Source organism: Anas platyrhynchos, chromosome 16 (assembly GCF_047663525.1).
Source record: "Anas platyrhynchos isolate ZD024472 breed Pekin duck chromosome 16, IASCAAS_PekinDuck_T2T, whole genome shotgun sequence".
NCBI lineage: Eukaryota > Metazoa > Chordata > Aves > Anseriformes > Anatidae > Anas > Anas platyrhynchos.
The window spans coordinates 13,909,669-13,925,886 of NC_092602.1; the positions used below are offsets into that span (position 1 = coordinate 13,909,669).

Genomic DNA, 16,218 nt, shown 5'->3' on the forward strand with positions numbered 1-16,218 from the left:
TTAACTGTGAGGGCTGTAAATAGAAATTTACTATTCATCCATTTTTTCCATTAGTACAGAGTTTTAGTACAGAGTATAGAACACATTTTAGTACAGAATATAGAAATATATAGCTCGATTTGTATTGTATTTTCATTTAATTATAAAAAATATTGTTTGGCTTTATCATCGATATGGAAACATGCTACTTCAACAGATGAAACATTTGCACAGAAGAAACACTTTTTAAAAGTTACCATCTGTCTTTGATCAGTCATTCATGCTACTAATACCTACCCACTGGGAGCTGGGAAAAGACCAAAGCTTTCATATAGGCTAATGAACACAGGATAACAACTTTACTTAAACTTAATTTCACCATGGTACAATGACTAGCTAATTGATCTACTATAAAAGACTGCAAATCATTAAGTATTAGAAGAGATGATGTGAATTGAGCTGTATTTTGGTCAAGAGACAAAGCCCCTATGGTTTGTATCTTTGATTACATTCTTTGTCTTCAGAGATTATTTCCTTATAGTTCACTGACTTCTTATGAATGCAGAATACTAATAGTAAGAGACCATCCCAGCTAAGGTTAGATCGAAGGGGAGTTGTTTCTGGATCTCGACTGTTTGGCTGTAGTTTAAAGTTTGAGATCAAAAAAAAAAAAAAGTGGTTTGACTGAGCTAAAATTTCTTATCTTCTCATAAGATGCAGAGATCCAACTGGTGGACAGTCCTAGAGAAAGTTCACTGTGTGGAGTTGCACTTAAATCAGAACATAAATTATAAAGATAGTGTAAGACAAGGAGTAATATTATATGAGTATAATCATGAGCATTACCATCTATACAATTTTCCTTGTTTGATTTTGATCTTTTGAACTTTCCTGATGTCAACTAAGCTCTACTGAGTTTGTGGTTTCATTCTTGGCTTCTTTGGAATAAACTTCACCATGGCCAATCTGTATGGCACTGAAAACTCTTCTCACTAGTGTCAGAGACTAGCTTCAAAAGCTGTATAATAATAGGATTTGTGCTTTGCTTTGCTTTCAGTACTCTATATTAACAAAAAAGACTACTCTTTGTGTAGATAAGATGTATAAGACAATCTCCTGTGCAAAATTATACTTCATATGGTGATTTAACTCTCTATTAACACACCTATGACGGGAGTGTTTGGGTGTATATACATACATCTACACTCTGGGAATTGATGCTCAATAAATCTACAGTGCTAACTAAAAATATATATATCTGACATTTGTCCTATGGGTGAACCTTATGACATTAACATTATGGGCAACATAAATACTCCTCCACTTATTTACAGTAGTCTTTTGTTTGCCGCTGCAGAATTAATAGGCATGGGGCAGTACTGGAACTTCTGTGGTCCAATGTCTGAACCATCTACTGCTCAAAAAGCAGTACCTGAGATTGCAGCTCTCGTATATGTCCTAACGAAACTGAATGTTTTTACAATTAATACCAGATCTTCATCTAATACCAAAAGGACAACATTTTTTTTTTATTTCCTTTCTGAGTGTTCTTCTGATGAGATCATAGTAGGGCCTGCTGAAAATTATAAGTATTCTATCGCTGGGTTGGGATTCAGCAAGGTGTAGCACTCTTGAAAGAGCTTATCCTCTTCAAATACTTTGAGAACTATTACTTCACCCTGAGCAGTAGTCAAATACTTCCTCTCGTCTTTCCTCTCTTTAGTGAACTTATGAGAATTTTTAGTCTTCACTCCTTTATTCCACCCCCTTAACTAATGAGAAACCTTTCCTACTCAGGTCTCAATCAGCCTGCACACTAATTAAGCTGATTGGCAGCAAATTTGCTGCCACCCTAATTACAACTGCAGAAATTTCCTGGGAACAACCTCTCTACAGTTTTTTTTTTTCAAATAATAATAAATAAAGAAATAACAAACCACCCCAAACTCCAGCTGTTCCCTGTTAGGACTGCTAAAACATTTTCAGAAGAATTTGGTAAGCTGATTCCCTGTCTTTTCTGTGTTGCTGTGGCCTCTAACTACTACTTAAGTGCATCAATGAGGAGGTAGACAATTCCAAAGAATTTTCTCACAGGAGGCTTTCTGCTGAACAGCTCTGGGCAGAAGCGTATGTTAGGAAAGGCATTACTGGAGTGCATCATGGTTTGAATACTGTAAGAGTATAAGCCTCACAAACTAATTTAATCTAGAACAGCCCTGGGGTTTTGCTAAGTCATACAATTACCCACACCAGGGGATGGTTTGGCTTCTAATTAAATAGAGAGCTCCTCTCTCTCTCTCCCTGCACCCTTCCCCCTCCCCCCCAGTCTTTTAAAGAGCAGTTCATGCTATCTAGTGATCTCACTTATCAGTTACAATAGCTCTGAAAGGACAACATCCTATGTAAAATCTGCAAATCCTGTTTAAAAATGAAGTAAATTTATTCTCTTTTTCCAGTCAGGATTTAGTGGAGGGAGGAGAAATCTCAAGATTTTACTCAAGGTATTTGTAATGACTGATAACATACTACTTGTCATTATATCAAAGGCTGAGTTGTTTTTGTTAATGAGACTGACTTCATCCTTTGTTTTGTTTTTCAGTTTGTGGGTGTGGGTAAAATACATCTTCTATTAATTTCATGTTTCCTGTGGATTGCTAGTTTTATGAATAACCTTTTGCATTTAGTATTATTTTAGCTGAGCTTCCTTGTCTTACTTTTAATCAGTCTCTGAGTGCAGCTACCAGATCTAGTCTTCTTACAAAGAAGTAATTTGTTGCCTTGGGTCCTGTGACTAGAAGGGAATAATGCTTAAGCAGAGAGACACATATAGGAAGGAAGACAACGACTTCTAACACTGTTGAAATGTCAGACCATGACCTTTAAAAAGACTGAAATAAACCAGAGGGCATAAGCCCTGAGGGATGTTTCTGCATGAACAAGGGTGGAGTCAACTATTTTTGTATCTCAAAAAAAAAAAAGTGATATACATCACTGTCTCTATTCATTTGGCCTATAGAAATCATTATTGAAGAGTTTATTACTGAAAACACGCATTCCTAAGCAGAGATTTCATCGTGCTAGTCCTCTTTTCGGAAACTAGAATCACAGAATCTCTCTAGGTTGGAAGAGACCTCAAGATCATCGAGTCCAACCTCTAACCTAACACTAACAGTCCCCACTAAACCATATCCCTAAGCTCTACATCTAAACGTCTTTTGAAGACTTCCAGGGATGGTGACTCCACCACCTCCCTGGGCAGCCCGTTCCAGTGCCTCACAACCCTTTCAGTAAAGAAATTCTTCCTAACATCTAACCTAAAACTCCCCTGGCGTAACTTTAGCCCATTCCCCCTCGTCCTGTCACCAGGCACATGGGAGAACAGGCCAACCCCCACCTCTCTACAGCCTCCTTTAATGTACTTATACAGAGCAATAAGGTCACCCCTGAGCCTCCTCTTCTCTAGAGCTGAAATTAAACAGATATGATGATTACGCACCCTCTAAAATGTTTCAAATCATTTGCATTTAAGTACTTATAAAACAAACAAAAAAAATTCCACAGCTTTTTCTCAAAAAATTACAACAAAAAAACCTACTCCATGATGTCTTGCACCAAAGATCTCCTCTCCGTTAGTAAAGTGCTGCTTTCTCAAGAATTCACATGAGAGTTCTCAAATGCTTCATCAACACAGTAGTGGGGTCTGATGGTTATATTTACATGTATACTGAGAAAAGCTGTGTCTCACCAGAAGGGACTCACAGCATTCCCTGCTGCCGGGGCAGAGGGAAGTGGTAGGCAGTGTTAGCTTGTGCTATTTACTGAAGCATTGTTGCTCTGTCCTGTGGGCTCCTCACAGTTTAGAGCATTTTTCCAGGTATTGTGCAGCTAAACCAAACTGAAGCCTTTAGTTAATGTGGGAGAGAAGTATTTTGTTTCACACCACATTTGAAATGCCTGCATATGGCAGGAAAGCTTTCTCAGGAAGTTACCTGCTCCGTGTTTAACAGGTGTGTAACAAATTACAGTGTGTTTTCTTGCAGGTATCCTCTCCAACTGTTATTCAGGAAATAGCCTGTAGGTCCTGATGTGGTCACAATTCAAGGAAATAGCAGATTTTAGGTTATTTAAGGAAGAAGAAAAAGTTTTAATAAAAATATGTTGAGGTATGCTCCAGGTATTTACTTTTTAGCTTGTGTTGCAGTAAAAACGAGGCAAGATTTAAGTTATCTTGTACTGAGGAAGGAACTGCATGTACATGCAGTGGAGATGATATCAACCTGAAAGGACCAGCTACATAACTGTTTAGCATGCTATCTGCTTCTACTGCTAATTCTCATGGGATGTGGTGTGCAGTGATGAACATTTCATTGGGAACATTTCTCTTATTCTGTACAATAGATGATTCTTCTCCACCAATTATAAATATCTTCTCCCCAGATATTATTTGTGAGCCTGATCTGCCTTCCTCCTCCAAGTTGGATTATAAGGTATCAAAATTATTGAAGATGCACAAAATTTTTCACTTTCCATGCTCATGGTGTCATTAGTACTATTTACTACTTGTCCGATTTAAAGGCATCAAGTCTTAAATTTTATACGTGGCATCTCTGAACCATATGTAATTTGGGAGATCACTTTTAATATGTCATTCTAATGCTTTTGCTTTCTTTCATTTTCAGAGGTTCGTCTTGATTGATTTATTCCTGGATATTTCCTAAAGTACCAGGCAGTAAACGTCTGTATGCTTTTGTGATTTGTTTGAGCAGTGCAAAGCATTTTTCAGTGACCAGGAGAGGAGTTGTACACATTTGTAGACTTCATGTATAGATATGCAAAGAAGCTTAGCTTGTAAACCGAGTAAGGATAGCGTAAATTATATTAAATAAATAGTACTCTTCAGTTCTGTCTTAATTATATATTTGTTGTCTTCCAGATACAGTTTTAATCCTGATCTTTGTTATGTAATAACACAACAGTTAGTAGTGATTTGTGGATCCCAGTAACCAGATGTAGAAATATTTGCTCAACTATTTATTCCATTTTTCTAGTGATTTGATCCAAACAGGGTAATGAGCTAGTATGTTCAAGCATGCTTCCCTATGAATGGCTAATGTCAAACTTCAAATGACCTGTCTCTGTCTAGCTTAAAAAAGATTCTAATACCTCTTCTATGTTCCCATTTAGTAGGAAGGCTGTGAATTGGAAATGCAGAATAGCTTGTCTGTGAAAATAATATTCAAAAACTAAGATGACGTTTGAGAAGAAAGGTTGGAGGCTTTGCATTTCAGACTTATGTTTCATTTAGAAAATATACTTGTCTTAACTTTTAAAGAATAACATCATCCTTTCTTGAGGTTATATTAATTTTTGGGGGGGCTTCTTTTTATAATGATGGGGTGAAACACAGAATATCATTTTGGATTGATGTGAGAGAACTCTTTTTGTTTTTAATCAGTTTAGCTGGAGAGCTGAAAAATCAATTATTCACACAGGTCTAGAGTAGAATATACCAAACTGCAATATCAGTTCTATAAATTAATCATACTGAATAAATTCCAGTGGCCAGTACATGTTCTAAATGTAACTTAAATTGGGTAATGCCTTTCTGCTGGTTTGCTGCTCATAGAAAAATCCTACCATCTGTCTTTCTATACCTGGTAGATACTGCTCTTTGTGGACATTCAGTTAGAGAACTTTATCTTTTAATCTGTTATTTAAAAGCAGTGATGTGAAGCACCAGTCATTTATGCAACCATATAATCCATTTGGTATGGACTTAACATATACACTCTTTGCATTAGGATTTTTCTTAACTACACATAAATGTAGATACTAAAAAATGAATTTATCTGTTTTAAATGTGCATATGGATTCACAAGTGCAAATAAGTACTGTGACACTGGTGAGGATAATTGTTTTGAATGCTCAGAGAACCAAGTTCTGAGAGTTTGCTATGACAGGGACTTCAACTTCTGCTCTTTGTAAGTGTGAAGACCTGCTTGGCAGAAAATGTTTCTGTAATTTGTTTTATATGTAGGATTATTATTGTTTCTGAGCTTTCTATTGTAAGTTTTTCACCAGCGCTTCTGAAATCTTTTGTTCAAAGCTTCTCAGCAGGACTAGAATGCAAAACTATTCATGTCCACATAGCAGGGATTTTTAAGTATCTAACATAATTGCAGGGTAGGGAAAAATAATCTGAGCTCTCAGTATTTCTTGTTCAGCTCCCCTGCAGTCTTTATTGCTGCTGAATTTCAAAGATCCTCCATATTCTCTGGGAGGAATTCTGCAATTAAATAGCCAGAGTCCACAGCTCCACGTCTTGTGGCGTCCTCCTCAGAGGATTCTGACTGTGACAACCAGGTATAACATTCCAATTTCTAGTCAGGCTTCAAGAAAACAAGGTATTTAGCTGAGGTAGATTTTAATATGACCTTTAGAATCTGTAAGGAGATGTGAAACTGTCTCAAAATTGACAGAACAACTCCCAGAGAAGTGCTAAGGAAAACATCGGAGGCTTTGTCAGGCAGGAGAAGTAAAAAATAATAACAATAAAAAAAATCTAGTTTATCTATTTTTAGGTGTTTACAGTGTGTCAAACTCTGTAGCATCTGTATCCTCATCAACTTATCTATAAACCACTTTTAAATAGGTATGAGGAGGAGTGAAAAGAGGATGTTTTTAAAAGGTGGAGTCAGTTTCAGGACTTTGAGATTTGCATAAGCAAAAAATTTCCCTAGATTCGGTTAAATTACTCAATGAGGTCATGGCTTTTGGAGTTTGTGTAGGGAGACAAATTTCAGGGAGCTATTAAAAGATAATTTCAATCATTTTAAAAGCTCTGTCTATTGTATTTTTGAGAAAGTTGTCAGAATAGCAAACTGATGCATTTTGTGAAGAACAAAAGGAATTTTCAAATATAGTGATATATGAAGTATTTTGCCACTTTAGAAACTCATTTTACAAATATTTTATTGCAAAATTCACTGTCAAATCACAGACTGACTTTTTTAATGAAAAAATAACAGTAATAACAATTCACAGCCACGTAGAAGAATGCAAGGCCTTCAAAGGTATTCTAAGTCTGAAAAGATGCATTATTGATTATTTAGATGTACCTGACCTGGCTAGTGCAGTGAAATTCTGCTTTTGTCTTCAAGGTTTAAGTATGTTTGAAAACTCATGTCCTAAGTAAATAAATTGGCACTCTCCAAGGAATTATAATCTGTTGTATTTCTTGCACTGGAAAATCTGAAATGTGGTTGCTCTCAAAGAAATGTTGGGGTTCACCATGCTAACCCATTACAGCAACTGGGGCTGCTGCTGGGGATGATGAAGCAGCTGTGCTATAGCTGCACCCCTGCTTCTATAATTAGCTCTGCCAAACTTTTTCTAAGGGGAAAAAAATCCTATTCATCTTTTTTCTCTGACATGCGTATACAGAGACAAGAGACCATATCTGGTGATATTAGGGATAGCTGAGCATCTGCAAGCATGCTGTACTATTGACCTGCTAAAGTTTGATGTCATTCAGTAGCCTTAATAAGGCTCCTGAAAAACTGCCTTGTTAGTTATTCTGATGTTTACCTGCTTTTGTTTTCAGGCTAATTCTTTTTCTGAGAGACCTCAGCTCCCTCCTTAGTTGACAGGAAGATGAAAAGGATCAGGAATGTGTGAGGATTGAAGATGTAGCAAAGAGAAAATGTCATGTGAAGGGTAAAGACATTGTGATTCAACAGCAAAAAAGAACGTCAAGAAGGTTCTTTTTCACCTCTGTTAACAAATATATAACTTTTATATCTGGGGAAGGTTGGTGAGATATCTTAGTAGTGTCGTGGTTCTGCTCAAGTGGGCAGATGAGCTCCACCACAGCCGCTCTCTCACTCCCCCTCCTCAAAGAGGAATGGGGAGAAAATACAATGAAAAGGGCTCAAAGGTTGAGATAAGGACGAGATCACTCAGTAATTATTGTAATGGGCAAAAGAGACTCGGCATAAAGAGATAGTAAGATTTATTGCTCATTACTAACAAGCTAGAGAAGTGAGAAACAAAGGAAAGAAACCAAAAGCACCTTCCCCCCCTATCCACCCTCTTCCACTTCCTCTCCCCGAGTGGCACAGGGGAACGGGGGAATGGGGGTTATGGTCAGCCTACAGCACTTCTTCTCTGCCGCTCCTTCTCGGTCACTCTCGTCCCCTGTGCTGTGGGGTCCCACCCACGGGATGCAGTCCTTGATGAACTGATCCGGCGTGGGCTTCCCACAGGCAGCAGCTCTTCCAGAACTGCTCCAGATATGGGTCTGTACCACGGGGTCCATCCCTCAGGAGAAAACTGCTCCAACCTGGGTCCCCCACGGGCAGCAGCTCCTGCCAGGTCACCTGCTCCTGCGTGGGCTCCTCTCCACGGGCTACAGGTCCGGCCTGGAATCTGCTCCGGCAGGGGTCTTCCACAGGCGGCAGCCTCCATTGGTGCAGGGCCACCTGCTCCACCGTGGTCTCCTCCACGGGCTGCAGCGTGGAACCTTGCTCCACCGTGGTACTCCATGGGCTGCAGGGGGACATCCTGCTTCACCATGGTCCTCACCACAGACCGCAGGGGACTTCTGCTCTGGCTCCTGGAGCACCTCTCCCCCTCCTTCTTCAATGACCTTGGCGCCTGCAAGGCAGTTCCTCACTCCTTTCACTCTCCCAGCTGCTGTGTGGTGCAGTGTTTTTTTCCCTGTCTTAAATGTGCTCTCACAGAGGTGCAAAACAACATCGCTTATTGGCTCAGCTCTGGAAAACAATGGGGCCCTTCCCAAACATGGGGCAGCTTCTAGATCTTTCTCACAGAAACCACCCCTATGGCCCCCTGCTACCAAAACCTTGCCATGAAAAACCACTGCAAGTAGTTGCTGAGAGATTTGGACTGCATATGTTATTTCAAAAGAGTTTTTCAGGACAGGTATTAAAACTTTGTCTCTTCAAATTCCTAAGCAGGAGAACCCTATGGATTCAGGATGTAATACATTCCATTATTTATAGTGTGTCTATACAACAAACTATAGCAAAGACTAGACATACCCTAGAAGAAGTGCTAATTGGTTCTGGCTGTGTTCCTTGCTACCAAAGTCAGATTCTTTTATCTGTGCTTGCATGTGTATGAATGTATTCTATGCCGCCTTCCTACTTCTAGACTTTTCAGGAACAAGTACCTATGGGATATCTTCAGTTTCTTCTGGGAATGCACTAAAATATTTTCAAATTGTACTTCCTTTAATGAATATGTTGTAGGTATTATTTAGTGAAATAATGCTAGTTTTATTGACATTCCTGAAATTATGCTGCACGTACCAGCATTAGGGCAGTATTTAAATACAATTTTAAATATATATTTATCTTTTTATCTTGTTAGTGAATGTAGTAATAGAAGATTAATATTGTAGTTATTGGTTGTACAAATTCAATGTTAGGCACAGAGCCTATATCAAGACGTAGAGGTGCAATATGGATTAACAAATTTTGAATGAATTTAAACAAGCATTCTCTGGAAGGGGTGAATGATCAGCCAGCAGCCACAAACATTTCTGTGTTGCAGTTCACATTTGTGGGAGTTGGATTAGGGTATACAGACGTGACTCGTCTCCTAAAGGGCCTGCAGCTGCTGGCGTATTACTTGTGCTGAGTCAGGTGTTAGCTTGATGCTTAGAATTGGTTTCCTCCCATTGATATGTCCTACTAGGAGAACTGCAACTTCTACACAATCATTGGCATCATTGCAGAAAATGAAGATGGAATTTTGTGGATGTTTGAGGCAGAATCTGATTGACTTAGAGACTTCTGATTTTTTTTTTTTTTTTGATAGTCTATTGAAGCAGTGTAAGGCTGTTCAATGAGCATCTCTGTATTCCCGTATCTGTCATGAGGAATCTGACAATTGATGTTGGATTGTTGGCACTCTGTATTCCCCCTACTGCCAAACCCTGCTTTTCTTTTATTGATTTCTGAATATAATTATACTGAAGATAGTACTTTAAGTCAAGATAATACTGGCAAGGATTTCAGCTTTATAAATTTTAAGTTATTTTTTTTATTTTTTTTTTTAATTTTGTGTGTGTGTGTTTGTATTTTAAATCTTTACAAGCTTCACCATTTCTTCCCTGCAAGTAGTGGCATAGACAGAAAGGGAAAAGGAGGCAAACTATTGCCATTGAAAGCTCTGTGGAAAAACCTTTTGTTATGTTAGATATTGCAGCCACTGTCTCTTAGTTCTTTCACCACCAGGGTCCCTGGAACCATCAGTGTATAGCACCTAGTCTCGTACTATTTCACTAAAGAGATTCTGTCATTTCATGGTTCATTAAATAAATGCATCAAAATCATGGGGAAGGCCAGGAGATGGTGTGTGTCAAGATGGCCCAGTGAGTTATGGTGATGAAAGATCACTGTTTGCTGTAATGAACAACACTCAAGGGAGTGATGCGTCTTATCATGTCTAGTACCCTTTTACTCCTTGCATCACATGGTTGATGGATTGGGGGCAGCCCTCTGTGATTATTGATGTTTTGCATCTGGAGCTTCAGAAAATTTTCCTAGCCACTCTTCCCTCAGTAGTTAATGTGACTTTTTTTTTTTTCCCTCCTTACTGTAAATCCGTCACTGCTTTGCCATTTCATGTTCAGGCTGACATCAGATCTTGTGTGAAACAGTACCATATCCTTTTATCTTAATACTTTTCTCTGTGATTATTAGTTTGCTGCCTTTTCAGGTGGGAACTTTCCTTTGTTATGTGATTTTTCTCTGATCATTTTTGTATCACTTGGTAATATAAAGGTGTATGTGTTCTATGGCCCTTTTATTTAAATGATTTCTTTATCTGTCTGTCAATGTGAATAATAAAATAACTTGAGGAGGCAGATGAACAATCCTGATGAATGATGAGATGTAGTGTGCCCAGACATCAATGATTAAGTTATAAAATTTCTTCAAACTTCAGTAAAATGAGATATTCCAAGAAAATATTGTCATCAGACTGCAGCGCTGTTGTCAAAAAGACTGATATTTGACTGATAACCAGATTCAATGAGCACATCATGGTTACTGGAATTCCTGGACTGATACAGCAACTGGAAGTACAATCTGCACCCATGAGTCTGTCAAAAGAATGAGCACTTAAAACTATCAAGTCAAATAACGGAGTTGAAGTATGAAAAGTCCTGGAAGAGATATGACCTTTAATGATCCTTGGAGTCATGCATTTGAAGTTATGCATGCCAAGATCAGATGCCTGCTTTCACTCCAGACATGGAGGCATGGAAATCCTTTGATGTGTGATTTAACTTTCAGGCTCATTATTTATGGTAGTCTACAAGGAGTTCCTGACAGGCAGGCTTGTGGAATTGATAGATTCACTTACATGTTAATTTATTGCCCTGCTTTTGAAGTATCAGATAGTGGCTCATATTCATGCTGGGGATTGTTTCTGTGATGTCAAATTGCTTTGTCTGTTGGAGCAAGAGCTCACTTTCTAAAAGATCATTTTTTTCTAACTTCTAAATTTTTCTGTAAAATCAAACTTGATGCATGGAAAAGATTGTGCGGTGAGACCATATAATATCAGTCATTGTGTTCAAGTAATACTCCGTTGACAATATAAATAACACTATCATGGTCACAGCAGTTGAATGTTCCAAATGCACACTTTATGGCATGTATTTGGCCTTGGACAGTGAATGGTATGTATAAACCAGTCATCCAGTTTCACTATTTCCCTTGGATAAAAATCAGAAGCTCAAGCCAGAGTTCTGGATGCCCTCAAAGAGTCCTATTCTTTGAGGTGGGCCAAATGATATACCACCAAAAACTGAGCAGATTTCTTAATTTAGGATCACTCTGTAGATGTTTTTCATGGTCCCTGATTCAGCATTGTATTTAGAGACTTTGCTGGGGTGAGTTTTGTACTGTATGTCATTAGGAGCTTTTCTTCCCTTCCCAGTTGGGTCAAAGAAATAAATACAAAATGGACTACAGGATTGCTCAAGAGGAGCAATCTAGCAAGACTGATAATACAGAAGCCAAAGATGTGGTTTGATGAGCAGACTATAACATTTATTCTCACAAAGGATTCCAGCCCATGTTTCAGCAATCTGTTTGCTGACTTTTCTTTCAGCACAGCAATATTCTCATGAAGTTTAAGCACTCTGTGTCAGAATCCTTCTTTCCTTGCAGGATTCAGCACTTGGAAATTCTTTCTGTTTCTGACTGCATTAACAATGCTTGGTAGTTTTCATGAAATATAGTCTGCAAACGTGTCTTCCTCTTAGAAACAATGATACAATTGATTTGTCTGCATCTGTATGAAGTTTAATTTACTTTATTAAGCATCTGCCTTATTACTGTCATTAATGTACATTACACTCTCTAATGATATTATAGCTTTAAATTTCTGTTACAAGAAATGTGGAGTTCCCTTTTTAGAAGACAGCTGTTCTGTATAGTCTGTGGCCTTGATTTTCAAATAATTTGTCCCTTGCTTTGTAACAAGCTCCACAAAGACATGTAGAGCTGGGACAAGTTGTAATAACTTAGGGAAAGGAATGGATGTTGGCAGGTTGGGAAAGACATTGGTTTTAGAAAAGAATGATAATTTCCCAAGGATGAAACTGTTACGGGCAATCTTATAAACTGAAGCGGGCAGAGGAGTCTGAAATGCTAATAAGGAAAGGATTTAAAATGGGTGACTTCTGGCTTTGAAGCCGTTTTTATTTTTAATTCGCTACAAATAAATGCATGACTCATGGGTTCCAAGGTTTTATTTTTGTTTTCCTATTTGTGACACACCGATTTAGCCTTGTTGTTGTTCTGGTGGTATTTGCCCTCTGGGTTGATGGTGTTCATTACTGAAAGCATGAGGCTTTTTGTTTGTTTGTTTGTTTGTTTTTTTCTGGAAAGTGTTCTCTAATGCTATGACAGCACTAGGAAGGAAGGTTAGGGTTCTTGCTGCCAGATAGATAGGGTTCAGATAGATAGGGATGCCAGATAGGGTTCTTGCATGCTTTTATTTCTGTATTGGTATGGGAGATAGACGCCAGTACTTCTCTTCCATGCAAGTAGGCAAAGAGTGATGGGAAATCAGTGCTTTCGTGGGAATAGCAATAATTACAGATCAGTCATTCTTTCTGCCTTGTTTTATGCAGTTGTGTAAAGAATAATGTGATCACTTAGCAGTTTTTAAACATAATTTCTTCAACAGGAAACAGTTGTAATAGGTCATGTTCAGGATAGGAAAACTCACCTGTTGAACTGTTCCTGTGAAGTGCAGGCAGGAGCTCACCATCACACTGTTTCTGTGCCAGAGATGTCGGCTTTTTCTATCTTTCTTCATGGCAGAGATGTGAGGGGGAAAAAAAAAAAAACAACAAACAAACAAAAAAACACAAGTGTTTTCTTTTTTGTCTGATACAATGAACTGGCTGAAGACTACAGGAAAATCTGTCTGATTACTCCTCAACCACCCACATTTTCAGATTATGTCAAGAACTTGCTGAAAAGCTTTTTGAAACATTCTTACTGCGTACTGAATATGGAGAGGAACTGGTGATTTATGACTGGCTTTTAGCTATGAACACGCACTGGCTTTGTGGTTATTGGTATATCCCATCACTATTCTGGCATCAATTTCCAGTTCTTAAAACCTTGTCCCTTAACCTGAATTGTAGATTCTTCAAGGTAAATACAGTTCCTTCTTTGGATGTATCTGTGCATACAATGTAGTATAACCTAACAGTGAATTTATCTTGCTGGCTTTGTTTTATTTTCTTGTCAGAGAATAACTCCTGGATGAAATTTTCATTGTGGATATCTGTGGGATAGATTTGCATGTTTATGGTGTCGAGTTATTAAAATACTTTTTTGACTCCATGTAACTGCACAGATTTAGATGTGTGGCTGTGTGAAAATGGTTTCAAAGGAAAGCATCTGCAGTAAGATCCTGGGGGGATTGCAGGCTTTTGATCGTGTAGGATAGGGCACTTCTCCCTGTGGGTTTCATTTGCTGCACCCCAGTGTATCTGAGCTAACGATGCTCTTTACAGCCTATTGCACTGAGCTGGTCTGTACCTACAGTGCGCTCTCCCTCCCTCTGGACTCCTGTTGGCCTTTGAGCACCACTGCAATGAACATCTTCATTCCTTTTAAACAAGAAAAACAAGTAACTGCCACAAAGGCTGTATTGCCTTTCTTTCTGTCTGAGATCAAAACCTCCCATCAGTTTATCACTGTTGTAAAGCTGTTCTCAGTAAAGCATAACGCTTAATCAAAGGCTTGAAAATGCAGTGCTAATTGTTCCAAGCAAATTTAAGGTGCCACAAGAATGGCAGAAGAGGTAATACAGTAAGTCCTCCTTGTAAAGCTCTGTTTTTGTCTATTCATGTGTCAGGGCTGCAGAGAAGGATGTTTGAACCAAAGGAAAGAACATGACAAGTAAACAGGAAATCCTGCAAGATATGAATTTCTGAGTAGGATCGTTTCTAAAATAGTTTTGATAAACTTAGTCCATAGTAATGACGTGTACAGGTGGAGTAGATGCTCCCTTTGCTAAGGACTGACTGAGATATAATATATGGGTGATATTCACAATGTATATAACTTAGCTTTAAACTATCTTGCTTGAGCATAAGTGGATTTGGATGCTTAACTGGGTTAAGAATGAAACGTATTAAATTTCCAAATCTGAGCGTGAAGGTTTATCAGAGCAGACGTCCTTGGGACGTTAATTTTCAGATATTCAAATAGATCAAACTATTAGATTTTTTTTTTTTTTCCTAAGAAAATGTTCCAATATATAACAATCCTAGAAAAGGAAAGACATTCAGAAGATTCAATGTCTAAAAGTAACTAAAAGGTAATGCTTCTGGCCATGCTGAGAAGAACCACTTATCTCAATCCTGGAGATACAGCAGCAGATATCATATATTGTGTTACCAGTCTGAGCTTGCAGCTGTTAAGGCAATTTTCCTAAGAAGTTGTTCCCTTCAATATATAAGAATTTATTATTATTTTTTTTTTTTAAATAGTAGCAGTATATAGTTGTTTGGAAGAGTGTTAGTGTTTTATTTTTTGTGAATGCTGGATGGTCATGGATTGAACAGTTTAAAAATAAAGTAAGTGTTAGGGCAATAAAGTCCCAAGGATCTGCTAATGTAGAATGAAGTTAGTGGTCTGTCAGATTTCTTCAATTTTCTGAAGCCATGGTCAATAACGCCGCAGTAAAACTGAGCTATGAATAGTGTTTTTGTCATTGACTGAAAGCTCCTGTTACATGATATTAAAGTAATAAAGACTTAAGATTTTTATCCAGACTGCAGTACAAAATTAATAGCCTAATCAAGGAAGCAGTCTGAAGTTTTCGAAGGCAAATGCAGCATGTTTACAGTATCATGTTCAGGGATATATTATATGCTCAAGTTTTGGCAGTGTGGGAGGAGACTAAATATGCTGCTTTTTTTTTTTTTTTCCCCTCAGATTTTTTCAAATTCACTGACCTGCAGAGAATTTGCTTGTTCTATCAATGACAACTATTTTTTCAACAGTGTCAGTCAAGGGAAGATTTACTAAACAGAGGAAAGAAAACCACCCTCCTAGAGCATCTCATCCCAGGTGGCCACTGATTGAAATCCTCAACAAACCATTCACAGCATGAGAGATCAAATACAGACGTAGTTTTTAAGGGATTGTGAAATAACAGCTACTGGCATAAGTGCAGTATCAAAATTAGATTGCACTGGCTTGTTTCAAACTGTTGTGGATCATCTCCTGAAACCAGAATGCAACACCAGTCCACAGTTGCAGCAGATCCTCTTCAGCAGACCTTGCAGTGAAATAGCTTACTCTAGTGGAAGGCTAGTCCCTCAACGTTCAGTAGTGCTGAACAGCAGTCACATCAGTCCCTCAAGATGGAGCATTGCCTGCTATGGTCCACTGGAAGAATTCCTCTGCAATGTCTTAGCATAAGATAAACTAATCTTAAAGCTTGCCATAACTGACCAGTTGAAAGTTGTGTGCATTGCACAGGGACCTTAGGAACGTGGATGGGTTGAACTCCTCAGAGTTTGTTCTAATCTGGTAGTGCTGTTTTTTCTTTTGCCGTACAATCGTACAATACAACCTACTTTATGCTATACAGAGAATTAGCAAGGCTATTTAATGTGCTGCATTCCCACATGTGACTATCTTGTTGCCCAGTTCCCCATATAAACAAGTC

General features: G+C 38.3%; 1 protein-coding gene across 7 annotated transcripts in view; it reads left to right on the top strand.

Annotated features, from left to right (window-relative positions):
- Positions 1 to 16,218, top strand: part of TMEM132D (transmembrane protein 132D) — a 327,315-nt gene that overhangs the window by 114,734 nt on the left and 196,363 nt on the right. The window contains exon 1 of one of the 7 annotated variants that reach the window (XM_038187561.2): positions 2,356 to 2,480. The exons of the other annotated variants lie outside the window; for them this stretch is intronic. The gene's annotated coding sequence lies outside the window, so the exon portion shown is untranslated. Of the gene's footprint in view, positions 1 to 2,355; positions 2,481 to 16,218 lie in introns of those variants that run through there. 7 annotated transcript variants of the gene reach the window in all.